The sequence below is a fragment of the Mya arenaria genome, chromosome 8 (genome assembly GCF_026914265.1).
Source record: "Mya arenaria isolate MELC-2E11 chromosome 8, ASM2691426v1".
In the NCBI taxonomy this organism is placed as follows: Eukaryota; Metazoa; Mollusca; class Bivalvia; order Myida; family Myidae; genus Mya; species Mya arenaria.
The window spans coordinates 19,888,358-19,907,687 of NC_069129.1; the positions used below are offsets into that span (position 1 = coordinate 19,888,358).

At 32.6% G+C, this 19,330-nt stretch overlaps 1 long non-coding RNA gene across 1 annotated transcript; it reads right to left on the reverse strand.

The window, feature by feature from the left end:
• Positions 1-5,776: 5,776 nt before the first annotated feature.
• LOC128244692 (uncharacterized) lies at positions 5,777-18,823 on the reverse strand. The gene is made up of 3 exons (XR_008262970.1): positions 18,604-18,823; positions 8,170-8,569; positions 5,777-6,012 (listed from the first exon to the last, which is right to left on the reverse strand). It is a non-coding gene; the product is annotated as an uncharacterized LOC128244692 (long non-coding RNA).
• Positions 18,824-19,330: the final 507 nt, after the last annotated feature.

Sequence of the window (19,330 nt, forward strand, 5' to 3'; positions counted from 1 at the left end):
GACTTCTTTTAACAGTTTTCATGGTGTCTGATTTATACAGCCTGATTGTTTAAATATAGTGACTTAATCAACATCAAATATCAAACGTTTCTATTTTGATGTTCCTTACAGAGACCGTTATGGAAAATAAACTTAATGTAGAACATCTTAAGGTAGATGAAATATTGATACGTTATTTCTGTCATTTCAATAATGTACTTTTGTGATAACGTCATTTGTGTGACGTTATACTTAGTATCCAATTGCGCAGTTTATGGTCTTACTAGTAAAACCCTATAATAGGCAATTTAAGAGATGATCGTTGCGAATATTTTCGGTAGTAATTTATTTGAATGATGGAATTAAATCGTCTATGTTATTTACGTGCCAAAGGCCTTACTTGCGCAATGCAGTCTAAAAAGAGATACCACTTTTAAAGGAAAACTCCTTTAGTGGTGAAAGATATCTTGCAAGAGGGAATAAGGACAACATATGAGACAATACATCTGAACTAGAAAACGTATTGTACAATACCAACCTATTCCTGTCAAATATTTCAATATGCCGGCATGATCATATTGTCATTAATTTCCTGTCACTGTTTTCTCACATTTGGTATTAAACGGAAATCGACATTATGCTTCTCGGTGCATTTCTGATGACATATCTAAGCCTCGAATTACATCTAATTTAATAAAAGACCTTCATAAGGACTGGTTATTTTGTTTTCTTAGAAGATTGATGGAGTACGGATCCTACAGTCATCAAAACGGATATTGCCTGTCAGTGCTTTCATTCTATCCTGGTTCGTCATTATATTATTTATTTTGCGTATAGTTGAACTTAAAACCTATTACTGGTATTTCTGGTAGGAGAATAATAATTAAACGAGTAAGACGTAGTATGTTGCGCATAAGCATAAATATATTTTGTGAGTTGACATGTACCAGTCATGTAAAGTTATTTGATTTGGTTTCATTTTTTTAACTAATATCAATATTCAGGTTTACTCTCCTAACGGGGAAATACATAATACAAACCTTACATTTCTGCTAGGCGCATTCAGTTTTTGATAGACATTTCATTAAGTTAATATTTATTAAAATAATAATCGATTCAGCGGCCAACAAAATCTCAACATTATTACCGTTGAACAAATATTTACCATTATGACCTTGATTTTCTGATTGTCTAAACGTTTTTATTATCATTTCTTATAACTAAGGGCATACAGTTAACTTAGAAGTGTTTTATTTTATACAAATAGCCTTCTTGATATTAAACCCTTAAAATGATTCCAATTGCACGAACTAACGATCTCAATATTATGAATTCACAATGAAATAGTTTCAATATAATTTTGAATATTTTTTAAGCAGAAATCAGTTGAAATCGTGAAATAGTTAAGTTGAAATCATGACATCTTTAATTCGTGAGGTTAAAATCGTGAGTTCATGAGGTTGTAATCTTGATGTTTAAATGTCACCAATGGTCGTTCATAGTATTGGCATGATCCTACATTCGATTTTTAGTGATATACGCTTAATGTAGCAGCTCGAATGAATCTTAGTGTCGTAAAGCTTAACATGCAAAGGCTTGATTTCACATTATTATTAAAATTAGTTTTAATCAGCTAAATACCGGCTTAACTTGTTATCAAGTAATAATTCCTTTTACCATTAAAATCATTGACCAAAACAAAATATACATATATAACAGACCTAATTCGAAAACTTCCTTTAATGATAATATTTTAGAAAATGCGACTTCGTTATTGGTTTTGATTTCTCATACATTCGTTGCACAGTAAAAACAGGAGTTTTGAAAGGAAAAAATGTCGTCTTTAATGCTTACTTTAAACAAATGTTGGTTTGTAGTTCAACTGGGATTAGGGCAAAAGCAGGAAAGGATAAGACCACCATCTGTGAACATAAATCAAAATGGGATTTAAAATCAAAGACGTTTGATACCTAGTGCATCACCGACCATGAGATTGTTCTGCTTAAAAAAGTTGATAAATACACTTTTAAAGCTCGTCATGGAGACAAAAACATGATGGTTAAACGACCTCCAATTTGTGTTTGCAAATCCTAGATTTCGCAAACTCAAGTACCCTTTAAATACGCTGTAATCGAATACTGGCCTATACTTTAGTTAGAAGGCTTCATTAAGGTGTGATTTTGGTGTTTTTTGTTTGCGAAATGTTTTTGGAAGTTTGTCTAATTGACCCACCAACTTCGGGCCCCAGCGGGGTTTTTCGCAGAAAAACACGGGGTTTTTCACTACTCCCGCGGGATTTTTCTCCCGTTTTTCAAGAGCTGGGGAAAAATCCCGCGGGGTTTCAATAATACACGAATCAAATTATTTTAAGCTCAAAACAACATCTTATATCAAAAGAAACATTATGCTTCGACACCGGAAGTGAAATAACGCGAAACAAAAAAAACCCGCTTTTCAGTACGGGGTTTTTCTCCTGCGGGATAAAATTCCTACATTTTAACAAAAGAAAAAAAATCAATTCAAGCTTTATGTTTTTCAGATTTTATACATTACTTTAATGTAAATACTAATTTGAATGACTATTCTAGAGTCATTTCTTTCATTTGAGAAATCTATTAATTTAATGCATATTTTACGGGAGAAAAACCCAGCAAAAATCAGGAATGCTATTTAACGAAAAAAAAAAACACCGACAAAAGCCATTTCAATTTCCAGAGGTTGGATGTTGTTAAGGAAGTGAAGTTGTTTTACATATTTATATTGAGTCAATAATATTAAGTTAACATGTGTTTTTAATAAAAAAAATCAGATTTTAATAATTAGTTGTTTGTAACCGTCGGCATCGTCGATATACAGCCGTTATAGCAATCAGTGATCTTCCAGTTTATTTATTGTCTACATGATCACTTTCATTCAAGGCTTTAAAATTTCATTTAAGAACTACCAAGTGATATATAATTTCGTTTAAATAATGGATAACTAACCCCCAACCCCACTCCCCTTCACTGCCACTTAACATTTTAAAGCTGCACTCTCACAGTTTTGCCGTTTTAACAGATTTTTTATTTTTTGTCTTCGAATTACCCATTATTGTTATCTTGAAACCAGTGGTTAAACACTGCTGTCAAAATATATGATAGCAGATTTTTAAATTTCAGTCAGAAAACTAATCTTTTATCTCTATAAACCGTTTCTTACGGTTCAAGAAAAATGCATGAAACATAAAATTTTAACTTATATAGAAACAATCTGTGACTATTTTTTTGTCAGCAGTCTTATATGAATGGTTTGAATGCACTTTCAGGTTCCATGACAAAAATTAAAGAAGTTGTCAAAACGTTCAATGTGTGAGAGTGCAGCTTTAATAATTATCTATAATTATTTTATTGTCTAGGAAAAATACCATTAATGACTACAATTTTTTTTTGCTTAACAAAAATCTTCCCCCCCCCCCCATAGACACACACACAAGTGACACGACCCATTTAATACTAATGTAATACTTTTGTAATCTATACCCTGTGTCCACAATGTTTTATACTGAATGTTAAAGGGTTGGTAAAAACAGTATGGATAAGGGTGTTCAATATGGGGATTAAACCCATGATAGACAATGCACTAGCATTGTCTCCTACTCAGCCCCGGTGGCTGACCCCGATGGCTGATTCCCACCCAGACATACAGTAAAGGGACTTGGACACCAGATGATCCAAAAACAAGATATTCAATATTACCTCAAAACAAGCCTAGCCGAATGAATGCCAATTATTATGAGACTGATATTACATCATTTAATGTGTTTAAAAGATTTCATCACTGTCTCTCTCTGAGACAAGTAATCTTTAAAAAATAGCACATAATGATTTTCCCGTTTATTAGTATTATCATATCTACTGTAAGCATGTAAAGATGTAAAGGTCACATAAACATATATACAGCTAAATACATGATTGCTATTTCATACATGATTGCTATTTCTAAATTTACTTCGATTAACATGGTAGACAAAGTGAGTTAATTTCGACTTATATGATTACATAAGTAAGATTCAGTGCACTGTACACTGTTGAAACATAACAGTTTGATGATAAATTTTGACAATTTTCACTTTTTCTTGCAATGTAGAATCTTGAGTCCGGTCCCTCTATTATCAGATTCTGTGAAATAATTGCTTTCAAACAATTGGAAGAGCTGCATGGTGTCCTGAATACAGTAGTTTAATGAATTCCATCCACTAGCTGAATAAAGGATGAACACACATTTTAAAACCACATATCAGAAGTTTTTGGAGAGCATTATGTCAGCAAATTTAAATGCAAAACAGCGTTGGAAAATAAACAAGATTATTTTTTTTTACATGTTTTATCAATGATACATGGCGATCATCAACTTATTATAAAAATCAGAATTAAAAAACAACAACATTTAACCATTTATTAAAGCTGCACTCCCACAGATTGAACGTTTGACAATTTTTTTATTTTTTGTCTTGGAGCCATAGTTTTCGAAATTCCATAGAAAACAGTTAAATAAGACTGCTGAAAAATTAGATTGTAGATCTTTATATTTCAGTTCAAAAATTGATGTCTTATGCAATAAAACATTAATTTTCAAACATAAATATGAAAGTCCGCAATTTGATATTTTGGCAGCACTCTTTTATCACTGGTTTACAGATATTTACGCAAAAATGTGCTCTTTCCTAAGACAAAAAATATAAGAGTTGTAAAAATTGTATATCTGTGAGTGTACAGCTTTAACTGTCCATTTAAAATTGACCAGTACAAATTTACTTTGATATTAGTATAATACTGTTATATATTTATAAATCAATATAAAAACAATATTCTAAGATCTAAATTGATAATAACTTTAAAAATGAAAAAAACGAATGAAGAAACATAAGTTCAAAATATGCAAATGAAGCTGCACACTCACAGATTTACGGTTTTGACAGCTGTTCTATTTTTTTGTCTTAAATGAGCAAATTTCTACATTCTTTTTTGCAAATCAGACTGCTGACAAAAGATCAGATCGCAGATTTATAGATTTCTGTTCGAAAATTATGTGTAATGGCATTCAACATCACTTCTTGAACTTAAATAAGAAAGTATGCAGTCTTATGACACTATTTTTCATGCATTTTCGCATAAATTGGCTCTTTCCAAGCCAAAAAATAAAGAAGTTCACTTCAATCTGTGAGAGTGCAGCTTTAAGTCAATCTTAATCTTAGGGTCATACATCATTGACTAAATTCACTCTATTGGTCAGTAATCCGATTAGCTGTACATATTATTCTCTGATTCAATTAGTCTGACCAATATTAACAGCCTAGTTTCAGTCTAGCAAATAAATTCAACACAAGTTGTTTAATTCTTCTGAGACTGACAAAGAATTAAAAACCCACATTCATGAAAAATATTTTCGATATATATGAAAAAAAACAACACAAAAAATAGATTCAAGAATAAAAGAAATATGCATCCTTAAATATTATTGCATATCAACAATTAATTATCTATTATAAAGTTAACCTGAGTTACAATGTTTTATCTATAATTATTGCCATTTATATTTAATAGTTATATAATTATCATGTCCATCAAACAAACCAAAAAAATGTCATTAAATATTTGAGATAAGCACAGGCTGACACAAGAACTAAATATTTAAGTTGACAAGGCAAACAGTTCCTACAATGATATATATATTTATACACATGTATGTCAATAATTCTCGAAAATTGTTCCACTGCCCCCCCCCCCCCTCCCTCCCCCATCATGAATCTGCAACGTGTTCAGTAAAGATGTTTGCGGCGAACGTTTGCTGTTTGGTTTCCCGCTTAACGTATATGCGCTGCGTTGCAACAGAGATACAAAACAAAACGTTTGCGAGCATTTTGTAAACACTCGCCTGACTGAACGCACTGCTGATATCCTGGCCTCAGAACACTCTTTACATATCCCTCTTCCTCCTCTCTTTAAAATATGATCCTCTTTTTGCCATTACTCTGTCCTCTCCATTGAAGTTCGCCTGCAATTTAAGAAAGGAAAATTTAAATTTCACACAAAAATGGCACTTGTTTATACCAGCACATTTGGCATATGACAAGAGCACCACCTGCGGGTTCTGAACGCTCGTCTGATTATATCCTTGTATTGTAAATTTATTTCATATTGTACATTTGAAAGTGAATATTCCAATGTTTAAAAGTGATAGCTCTGATAGTTTGCTTGTAAGCCGCCTTCTAAGCACATTATTTTATTAAACTTAAAAAAATTAGACTATAGTCCACAAATACCAAAATATCCCCCATCCTCCCCATTCCCTTCCAAATGAGTTTGATATATTGAAAGGCATAATCCTTTCATTTTCTATGAAGAAGCTTAGTGTCCATTTCTCAAAATCAACCAAAATTCACGTTTTTTACCCTAAAAACAGGTGAGACTCAATATCGTTAGGGTATAATGTGAAGAAGGGTATAAGATGTACAAGTTCCCCAAGTTTCAAAGTGACAACTTTGATAGTTTCCATGTAACTGACCTGAACGCAAAACTTAACCCCAAGGCAAGGATAACAATCAAGTGATGACAATTGCTGCTTGTCATTTTTTTTCAATAATGTATGAATTTAACAGAGTTTATTAAAGGGACTAGACACCAGATGATACAATTGCAAAAAAAATAGATAACTGTCAAAAACTTACATACAATTGATATACTAGTGTATAACTTTTAATCTTACTTTAATAGCTATATAACATTGCTTAAGACACATAATTTCACAGCTTTTGCACATATTGTCGATATGAAACTTTCTGGGGTGTGTTTACCACATATAATATCCCAGTAAGTTTAAAAAAGCATCAGTATATTTATCTGTATTCATAAATGGATATAATATAAACTTGGAAAACTTAATTCACTATTTTTACACAATGAAACCCAAATGAGATAGTCAAATGATTGCTCTGTTTATTTTAATCATGTAAAATTATTTATTATATACCCATCATTTATCCACACGTAATCGCAAAATACAGTAGTCTGTATTCCACTCTAGTGCACTACAGCCGTTTTCAACTCTTGTGACGTCACGTCATAACAACTTTACAAGTGTCATTGCGTGATGTTAAAATGATGTCATAAAACAAAATAATGTGTCCTTAAAGGGACTGTGTCACAGATTTGCACAAAAAAGTTTTTTCTGTAACGAATCTCAGGACAATTATCTAATAGAATGTGTTACGCTTTGATGTCATAATTGTAAAAAAAGTACCAAAATGTAAAAAAAAAAGATTGTGTCGGAGAACGGGTCAAACCCGCGTCGCAAAAATTGAAGTCCAACTTCACGTGATAACACCTTCTAGCCAATCACGCATGATTGAATGAATTCTACCTTGAACACATACCCAGTAATCTTTTTTAATGGAAAAATACTAAGTAACTGCTAATAACTTAAATAAACTGTAAACTATGTGGTACTTCAATTAGTACGTTTCAATGCATTGTACACATCGATGCCAAGTTTATGTCATTTTTCGACAATTTGTTTTTTTCGCTATTTCATCATCTGTGAGACAGACCCTTTAAAATGACATTTATTATGAAAACATGTGGCTTTTAAGTGATGTAACAAGTAAATTAGTAATGTATATATAATAAAAGGGTTATTAGTACTGTGTTTTGATCCGGGAGGCTTGTGCCTTGTGAAATCCGAATCTGCAAAAATCCACTCAAGTTAAATACAACCTCCCGGATCAAAACACAGTACTAATAACCCTTTTGTATTATCAGCCTTCTAAATGATCACATCGACAGTTCTAGGCTTATTTTGAAGAAATACTGTACTTGCCAACCTGGTGTCTAGTCCCTTTAAGTTTATGGCTACATTGCACACAAATAAAGTAGGTTATGTTGCATGAACATAATCTTCAATAAAAAAAATTCAAAATATATTGTTGAATACTTCAATAATGTTTTTTGAGACATTAACAAAATAAAAAGACAATAAAAAAGTCATATGCTCATTGACTTAAAGAATCCATGATAGCAAATTGATTGTTTAGTTTTATTCAATTACATAATTTAATCAATGACGTTCTAATGAGTAGGTCATATTTATGGAATAAGACAAATAACTATATCTTATACATGTGTATGTCAAAACTTTGCATTAATATATACATACCATTCAACTTTGTCTTTGGTGTTTGTTGCATTTGCAAGTCTAGAAGAAGATGATGATGCTGGTGTTCTTAAAGAGTGTGTTGCTGGTGTTCTTGTAGTTCGAGTAGTTTTATTCGGGTAGCTGTTGTTGCTGATGTTTGTGTTTAGGATGAATTTGTTCTTGAAGCCGATGTTTTTGTAGTTGTCCCTGCAGGAAGTGTTGATGTTCTGGGGTTGAAGTTGTTGTTCTTGAAGATGGGGTTGGTGTTCATGTTCTAGTAATCAGAGTTGTTCTTAAATCTGGAGTTGCTTTTGTTTGTTTTTGTCAGAAGTATTGTAGTTCTTATACGCAGGGTTGTTCTTGTAAATTAAGTTGTTGTGTCAGAGGTTGTTTCAGGATCCCACTCAAATATGTCGAAGGCCTTAAAATAAGAGAATGTGAAGCTGTGACAAGTTTTTTTAAATGACAAAAAAGTTTCACATTTTAATTATATTTTTTCTTATTAAATTTAAGTTAACATTTTATGCTAAAGTTTAGAATGTTACAGAATATATATATATATATATCCCTCCTTAGTTGAACCACCACTTGAAAGATTAAAACTTAAATTGTCACTATCAAGATGTGTTTTATTACCCCCAATTAACCCCCTAATTCACTCCATTTGTTAGGTTTAGAAGTGTTACAATGGAGACCTTCAAAGCCAATATTTTTAAACTAGTATTTTGCTTCAAACACTTTCAACAGAACCTACCATAAATCAAGAGTTGAAGTGGGCCCTGGGCCCCTGACAGCCAAGAAAGAACTTTACATTTGCAGGGCTTGTGGGCTTGTGATTATTTTGATCACTGATATGATAACATGGACATAATAAGGCCTATACAAATCTTTGTTTACACCCATCTGAATTTATTTTTTTCTTCCTATTTTTTTTTTGGCGTTTTGATCAAAATGCGTTTTTTCAGAGACCTAAAATAATACCCTGATACAGGTCAGTTTGCTAAAGAATTATGGTCATCCAAAAAAAAGTAATGCCTACCTATCTACCCTTTTTTGGGGGGATGTTAGTAGAAACTAAGAATATTTGTTTCGCCTAATCAAGGATTTAATTTGAAGACAGTTTTGCTGCATACTGTATATATTTTTACTTTATTACATTGCATTGTGTGGGAGTAGGATTTGATATATTGGTGCAAGGTATTTTGATTATAACAATTCCAGGAAGTTTATCAAAATGCTAATCTTTATGCAAGATGTGTCATGTTTGGTGTCATTATTTTGCTTTTATAATTCACTTTTATATTCAATAATATATTGATAAATTTGTATCAATGTAAAAGTTTAATTTTTATTACAAGCAAATGAGGAAAATCAAAATAGTTCCTCAGTTGGTAAGATCCATCTACATTTCATGTCAGTATTTATCTTAGCTCCGCCCCTTTCACTGGACTTGACATTGCCCCTTTCACTGTTTTTGACATCTGATTGGCTGAGTTAAAATTGCCTTTTAATGTTCTTTATGAATGACAGTTTTATACAGGGAAAGCCTGGTTAATGTGACAATCATTATTCTGAAAATGGTGCTATAAATATGATTATGAATAGGCTTATAATTTATTTAAGATAATAAACATAATCTGCAGTTATGCACTTTAATTGATCAAAATACATGTTCCTTAATTATGCTTAAAATATAAATCCTTATAATATTGGAAGAGATACATGACTGTCAATTTAGAATTGAACTTCAATTTCATAGCATTTCACAGAATTGATTAAAATAATTGCTTATGGTCATGTTGATTTATAGGCTAATAGCAAAGAGGGAAAAAAAATAAGAAATATATATAATCATATGGAAAGGAAAAATTGAGGTGAATTTTATGTGAATATCTTAAATGTATAATTCTCCATTTTGCTAAAGTGGCTAATTGTTATTTAATTCAGATGTTTTTTGTGTTTTTTTGGTACATTTTATTTTGGCATTTTGATATTATTTCAAGGATATTCTGGATATGCAGTTTTAATGTCTTTTGTTTGATTAAAAAATTAGTTTCTATTTGTGTAAGAAAAGCCAGGCAAAACTATAATTATTGTTATTATATATGCAATTGTTTAAACCTGGGAGTAAGATAACATATTATTGGTCCCAGTTTAAACATAATTTTGCTTTAAGTGTTTAGTAATTAACAAGTCTTACTTTTTGTTTTTAATTTTAAGTTTAATTAGGTTATTATAAGGGCCCTTTCCATATCTTGATTAAGATTTTTTTTTTGGAAAAGTTTAATTATGTTCTCTCCTACTATTTTCTAATTGTGGACTTTTTGTTAATAGAGAATTTTATCTTCATCATCTCAACAACAACAGGATCAGAGTGGCATAAATGCAGCCACAGAGACAATTATAAACAAAAGACTTCTAAAATAGACCTGCCACTTATGAAAAATTCATATAACTATACATGAAATAGACTTAAATCATACTGGATTGCAATTGCAATTGTGTTATTTGTTATCGCTGATTTAAAAGGAACACTATTCTTAGAATAAAGGAGTGGAAATCCTGAACAGAAGTCTCTGACTGTTGAAAATACTACATCAGCCAACCTGAAATACTCTACCCGTACGAAATTTTCAGCAGGAATCCGGCCAGAATTTGGCAGGAAAGTGGCAGGAATATCATATTTACGCTCGTAATCTGGCAGTAATTTATTTGTGGGCAGGAAAGTTATGTACCTGGACTGGAAATTCATTCATTTACGTACCGAAAATATACAAAATATTACAAAATTACAGTTGGAAACTGATTCTGGCCGTAATTTCAAACTTAGAATATTTCTGAAATACCTTTCACTGCTAAAACAGAGTAAGTTTTACATGACACACGTAAAGTTCATTTTTCTGGCCGTAAATAGGGACTTCCATTTTTTTCTTAATGACATCAGAATTTGTCTTTATTTTTATTCTTATTATTAATATTATTATTATTTATTTATTAACATTTTTTATTATTATTATTATAATAGTTATTATTATTATTATTATTATTATTATTATTATTATTATTATTATTATTATTGTTTTCATAGTATTATTATCATATTTTTTATTATTATTATTATTATTATTATTATTATTAATATTATTATTATTAAATTTTCATTTCATAAGTTTAAGAAAGCACAAAAAGATAAACATAAAAAATGTACATTCTAATGTTATTGGTATATATTAACCTTATTAATGTTAATTGTTCTTCCTTACACACTATACACTTTTCTAAAGCAAAACATGAACATAAATAATTCAGTTTTGTATTCTTCAGAAATTAGAAGCCTTTTATCAGTGTGCTCTGTTAGTTTATTGACCAAGCTATTTCTCACAGTACACATTGCCTGGGCTTATCAGATTATCTAAGGTCAGGCAGAAATTTCAGTGAGTATGCATAGAATCAGGGCTCAGTAGCCAAAAAGATCAGTGGATTTCAAATGTTCAGGCGGTTTTCTGGTTTTCTTGATGTAAACAAGGCAGCCATGGTGATTTAACCTTCTGAAGATTCTTATTGTTCTGCTGGATATAATCAGGATCTCTAATGGTTTGAAGGTAAACACTTATTTCAGAATGTATCTTAAATTATATGTCATTCATTTTATCCTATTTGTTACATAATTATGAGTCTTTTAAAAAGTTATGCTATATATAAGTAAAATAATGCTATTCCCCTCGCTGTGAGTTCATAACACATGGTATTTCAGATTGTATTTGTATAGAAAACATGGTCAGAACTTAACATTTGTATGTGGAAAAGGGAAATGTTTAAATTGAGTGTGTCATAAAGCCATATAAATGTACATGCATGATACATTGCATAATAAAAAATAAAGTATATAAATAACTTAAATAACTATCAACTTAAGAAACTGTAAGTGACAAGTCTGACAGTAAAATTGTGAGTTTTAATTATGTTTTTCTGTATATGTATGTTATTCTTTGTTAAAATGCTTGTAGGTGGCTTTATATTCAATGGCGAGGGAGAAAACAAGATCTGAAAGTAACGGTTGGCGCATATAAAGCAGACCTTACCCTCATAGAAGGTTTGTGAAGGATTGTATTTTAATTCAGAAAGAAATATATCTATATGGAAATCATGCTGTTTTTTGTAGTCTTATAGTTTTAAAGCAGTATTGTTACTCATGTAAAAAAACACAAAAAAACACATATTTGTGATGAGTAACATTTTTATGTGGCGGGTAATTAAAATGCAGGCTATGTTGATTGAATGTTTGCATTTGTGTGTTTTGTTGCATGTTTCTAGCCATTGCCCAGAGCCATAAAACAGGGTTTAACTGCTGGGCATGTCCTTGTCAACATATCCACCAATCTGTATAAGTCCTGGTGGCTGTGTGGACAAGCCTGCTGTTTTCTAATATTTTCTTGGCTTAACCGGTGTTGGTTCGAACCCCACTATAACCAAAATCCTTTTTTATGCTTTAACTGTATCTTTTTGTGCAATTTTGATATGAGTAAAATAATGATTAATAAGTGTTTTCAGATGCATAACCGGGAAAACTTATTTTTGGTCCAAAATCATGAGGGAGTCACTTTAAGCTGTGAGGATGATAAAGACTGTGCTTGAGAATGTATAAATGGATTAAAAATGATGCATTTTGATACTAGTGATAATACAAGCGATAAAATAATTTTACATGATGTTAAATTTTACTGCAGATTGTGTGACGTCATAGTTGCTGGACAGAATACATTTGGATCTGACTGGAAAAAAAGGCAACATCAATCCAGCAAGTTGAGTCTGTGTTAAAAAAGTGAAAATAACCATGGACGTTAAACTCACAGACGATTCCCAAAACACTATAACTTTTATTTTATTTTCAAATAAGTCTTTGTAGACTTAGTGCCTCTTCATTTCATGATAAATTTATATTGCAGATTATATCATTATAATCGGTTTATTGATTTTAAAATCACAAAAAAATAAACTCATGCAAATGTAAATAAAGTATATAATATAATAAATAATATGAAAGAAAATTATATTATTTTATTTAAACAAGAGTAAGAAAAGTTTAAGCAGGCATGTAGTGAAAAGCAGTGAATTGAGTTCTAGAAATGTTGTAAATTCCAGTTACATTAAATATTACGTGCCATTTTACGGTCAGATTTTTGAAAAATTCCTGTTCCAAAATTCCGGTTAATTTAAATATTACGTCCACTTTTACGGTCAGATTCCGTCCGTTTAGCACACGTAAATTCTATCTTAATTTTACGTACGGAAATTTTTACGCACAGAATTTTATAAAAATTCCTGTTCCGAAATTCCGGTTAATTTAAATATAATACGTCCACTTTTACGGTCAGTTTCCGTCTGTTAAGCATACGTAAATCGTTCTTCATTTTCTTTAATTCTTGGCGTAATTTTCGTGATTCCGTACGTAAATTTTACGGTTGGAAAATTTCGTACAGGAAAGGCTGACCAACAGTAATCTTTCAGTAGGAACTGAAAACAAGGAGGCACACTATAGGGGCGCTACTGTGCTATTCCCCAGTCATTCAAAGTACCCCCTGTGAACGCGTTAGCGGACTTGCGCCCAATTCTTAGCAAAATATTGTGCATGAGTGTAGACATTAGACATATATATTTAAGATATATATAATCCAAATGTGAACTTATTTGACAGCTTCAAGGAATGGAGAGAACTCAGCGGATTATTTTGTTTCGCCAAGGCATGTAGGAAAATGAAACCCATTTTATCATAAATTCTGTTTATTGACCAGTCAAAATCTTTCAACTAAAAAAAATAATATTAAGCTCTGCAATTTCAGAGTACCATCCACTCATGATATATTATCATTTATCATGGTGTAATTAATTAAGTCATTTTGACATCCTACTGTTAGTTTTAAAATAATATACTAAAGTAATAATTACCGGTACATGTACATTACCATGACAGTCACGCCAATGGGAAGACTTATTTAGGGACTGACATTATAATTCACCAGTCAATTGTAACCACAGCCCCCCCATGTCCGGGGAATAGCCGGGACTTTGACTTTCGGTCCAGCCGACCCCGGGTAAAATCCCCGCCCTGCGGGGACGAACTGATGGTTAAACCCCGGCCAAATGCCCCCGCACCCCAGAGACTCTATATAAGGCCCAATCTTGGCTGAATTTGGCCCTATGACAAAACCACCGCGGTCACAGGGCCCTGCGGGACCACCTGGAAAGTAAAAACACGGCCCTTTTCTCCGGCTATCCCCGGTATACCCCCGGACCTGGGGGGGGGGGGGGGGTGGAGCGTGGATACAATTGACTGGTGCATCCATGGGGAGACTTATTTAGGGATATAACATTGGCATACAATTATATAGTGATTAGTTATCCTGACATGTACTTTACACAGAATCGCTACATGGTGACAGTTACTCTGGGACGGACATTACATTTACATACACTATACTAATAGTATTTCAGACATGAACATTGCAAAGACACACACCAGACACCCTTAGGGTGACTTAATTAGGGACAGACATAACACTGATATACAATACAGTAATTAATTATCCTGATGTGTACTTTACATAGAATCCCTACATGGGGACAGTTAATCAGGGACGGACATTACATTAACACCACTATAGAAATAGTAATTCTGAAATGAACATTGCAAAGACACACACTATGGGGAAAATTAATCAGGGCCTGTCACACTAAATTGACATACACTATATAGAAATAGTTATTCTGAAATTTATGAACATTGCAAAGACATACCCCATGGGGACAGTTAATAAGGGACATACATTACATTGACATACACTATACTAATAGTATTTCAGACATGAACATTGCAAAGACACACACCAGACACCCTTAGGGTGACTTAATTAGGGACAGACATAACACTGATATACAATACAGTAATTAATTATCCTGATGTGTACTTTACATAGAATCCCTACATGGGGACAGTTAATCAGGGACGGACATTACATTAACACCACTATAGAAATAGTAATTCTGAAATGAACATTGCAAAGACACACACTATGGGGAAAGTTTATCAGGGCCTGTCACACTAAATTGACATACACTATATAGAAATAGTTATTCTGAAATTTATGAACATTGCAAAGACATACCCCATGGGGACAGTTAATAAGGGACGGACATTACATTGACATACACTATACTAATAGTATTTCAGACATGGACATTGCAAAGACACACACCAGACACCCTTAGGGTGACTTAATTAGGGACAGACATAACACTGATATACAATTCAGTAATTAATTATCCTGATGTGTACTTTACATAGAATCCCTACATGGGGACAGTTAATCAGGGACGGACATTACATTAACACCACTATAGAAATAGTAATTCTGAAATGAACATTGCAAAGACACACACTATGGGGAAAGTTAATCAGGGCCTGTCACACTAAATTGACATACACTATATAGAAATAGTTATTCTGAAATATATGAACATTGCAAAGACATACCCCATGGGGACAGTTAATAAGGGACGGACATTACATTGACATACACTATAAAAATAGTTATTCTGATATGAAAATTGTAAAGACACACACCATGGGGACAGGGATTTCAGGGATAGACATTTCATTGACATACATTGTAGGAATAGTTATTCTGCCATTATCATTGTAACAACAAATGCCATGGGGACAGTTATTCAGGGACGGACATTACATTGATGTATACACTTTTATAAGTACTAGTTATTTTGACATATTAACATTTTAAGACAAGCGCCATGAGGACTGAGTTATTCAGGGACGGATGTTACATTGACTAGACTTAATTGACATACACTATAGTTATAGTTATTCTTACATGAACATTGCAAAGACACACACCATGAGGAGACTTATTTATGGACAGACATCACACTTGACAATAACCATATACTAATAATTATCCTGACATTTACTTTACATAGAATTGAACCATTGGGACAGTTATTCAGGGACAAACATACATTGACTAAATGACATTATACTATAGTAATAGTAATTCTGACATGTACATTGTAATGACACACCCAATGGTGACAGTTATTCAGGGACGGACATAACATTGACACACACTCCAGAAATTGGTATTCTCAAATGTACCTACAAAGAATCTCACCATGGGGACAGTTATTCAGGGACAAGCATTACAATTACATACAATATAGTATAAATAGTTATTCTAAAATGTACTTTATAACAAAAAATGACACTATAGTGACATTTATTCAGGGACGGACATTACATTTGACTTTCAATATATAGTAATAATCATAATAGTCATTCTAAAATGTATGGTACATTACAAAGACACGTGCCATGGGGTCAGTTATTCAAGGACGAACATTACACTGACATATATACTATAGTAAGAGTTATAAGGACATTTAGTACAATGAAGAGATACACCCCATGGGAACAGCTATTCACGAACAGACATTACATTCATGTATACAACTTACAAATTAATAATTCTGAGGACAGGTACATTGAAAGTAATCACATCTTTGAAACAGTTATTTAGACCAATATAACAGTGACATATACTATAGTTATAGTTATAATGACATTTACATGGAAAAACACACACCATGGATACATTTTTTCTGAGGGAAGAATTTACATCTAACAAGCACAACTATGCTACCAGAAAGTCCAAACAGTAACAAAAATATGTCAAAACATGCACATACTGAGTCAGTCATCCAATTAGACTTTTGAAGGTACAAGCCCGACTTCTAACAATAATGCTTGGCATTAAATTTTTTATCAAGCCCTGCTAAATAAAATTTGGGCTGGTGTCAATTTTGACCACTGCAGTCAGCTAAATATGCCATTAATATATAATAATCATGCGCCAACCTGCAGATCATATATAGGCAAAAATGTTGTCTGTGTCATAAGAAGCTTACTAAATCTGAAATCTGGGGGCAGATCATGACAGTTTATATTGCATTAGGATGTTGAATGCGCAATTACAGGCAAAAGACTTTCATGAAAAGAATAAATACTTTTAATAATAATGTTGTTTTTTCTCACCGTTTTTTTAGGAGAGTGGGGAGGCCATGAATACCAGAGGCCTTACCTAGGGTCCTTGGGGTACAAGTCTAAAATAATAGACGTGTTATACGGGTTTCTTCCAATCCCTAATGTCTAAACGGGTTTGTGTAAAAACCAGAGGTGTTTGAAAAATATTGAAATTGTATTAAGTGCAGTATTTTATGGTTGAAATTGATCATAAAGGTTTATATTCATAATTAACCATACATGTAAAAGAAGTTATTTTGCACAAAACAAGCATTAAATGCATTAAAACACATTTACCTTTCCAATAAAATGAAAGTTGACTGACACAGACAACAATTATGCCAAACGGAACAACTCGACACAATCTTAATAAGTAGGCCACATCTGACAAGCTTCGAGATAGACCGTCAAACTCATAATTATTCGTTGGATACTTATTTTTTGTGTACGGAACTAATATAAAATAACATAATCTGGTAATATTACTTGTTTTTATGATATTTAATGGACGCAATATGCTTTAACCCGGAACAACTACCCACTTTTGGTACAAAACAATTTGTACATTAAGGATTTGCCATATCAAAAATCATAAAAAAATCTGTCAACGTACAATTATTTGGACTACTTGGGGTACGGGATCATTTGGCAGGGATTTTATCGGCAGTTTGTCCCCGCAGGACAAGGATTTTACCTGGGCTTGGCTTGACAGAAAGCCAAAGTCCCCGCTTTTCTCCGGACCTGGGAAGGCTGTGATTACCGGAGGCCTTACCTAGGGTCCTTGGGGTACGGGATCATTTGGCAGGGATTTTACCGGCAATGCGTCCCTGTAGGACAAGGATTTTACCCGGGCTTGGCTGGACAGAAAGTCAAAGTCCCCTCTATTCTCCGGAACTGGGGAGGCCGTGATTACCCGAGACTGGGTGTATACCGGGGATAGCTGGGGAAAATGGGCCTTTGCCCGTGCTTAGCTGGACTGAAAGTCAAAGTCCCTGCCATTCCCTGGACTGGGGGTGGGGGGGGGGGGCGGTTACAACTGACTGGTGCATAACCAAGAGTTGTCCTACTTCTTAGCCACAGGTGCAAGTCATATAATCAATAATCGCCTTATATATGGGATAAGTGTATTAAGATATTCTTATTAAAATTGTTTGTGTCAAGTAGATCTACCTGTGTTCTTAGCTGATACATATTCAACCACAGGCGCAAGTCACAAAATAAAAAATCGGCCTTTATATATGTTTATTAAGATATCTTATTATAGTATATAGCCCATATAGAACATTAAAAAAAGTTTGTGTCAAGTACCTGTGTATTCAACAAGCCACACAAAAATGCAATAGAATAAAATATATATGACTTACCATGGAAGTTAGGGATATATCCATTTTGCAAAACTTAGTGTCATTCAGTCATTCTGATTCATCGTTCTGCAAAGCTCGATGATTTTGTTTATCTTCTATGAAAAACAAAATAATTCGTCTGACACATTCGTAATTTTCCAGCATGATACATGTACCCTGGTATTGATTATTGTAATTGTATGTTTGTGTTAAACCGGTTTAAAGTCAGATTCAAGTACCAATAATTAAACAATTTTAAGCAATATCATCTTTTTAACGTTACAACTCTTTAACGTTACGTATAATTTTCATTCCTGCAGTATTTTTTTAGACGGTTAAAAAAGGAAGATTTTTTTTTAAAAAGGTTACATTACACTATTTCATAAGTTTCGAAATTAGTTAAATTACCTTTAATAATATCATTTACATAACTAACATGGTTGTTATATTAAACATATAAGATACATATGTAGTAACATTTGTTTTTGCTTTAAATGAAGTGCAATAATCGCGTTTAAATCATAAATAGTCAAAACAGGTTTTGCTGGGTTTTTCTCCCGTAAAAAACATTCATAAAATTTCTATTGTTCTTTAAATAAAAAGCAAGTATTTCAAAATCCTTAAACAAGTGATAATTAACATCATAACAATAATATACTAGCTTAGAAGTGGGGGTTTTACGGATTTTGCATTATCGGTAAAATCTTGGAGTTTTATCCCGCAGGAGAAAAACCCCGTACTGAAAAGC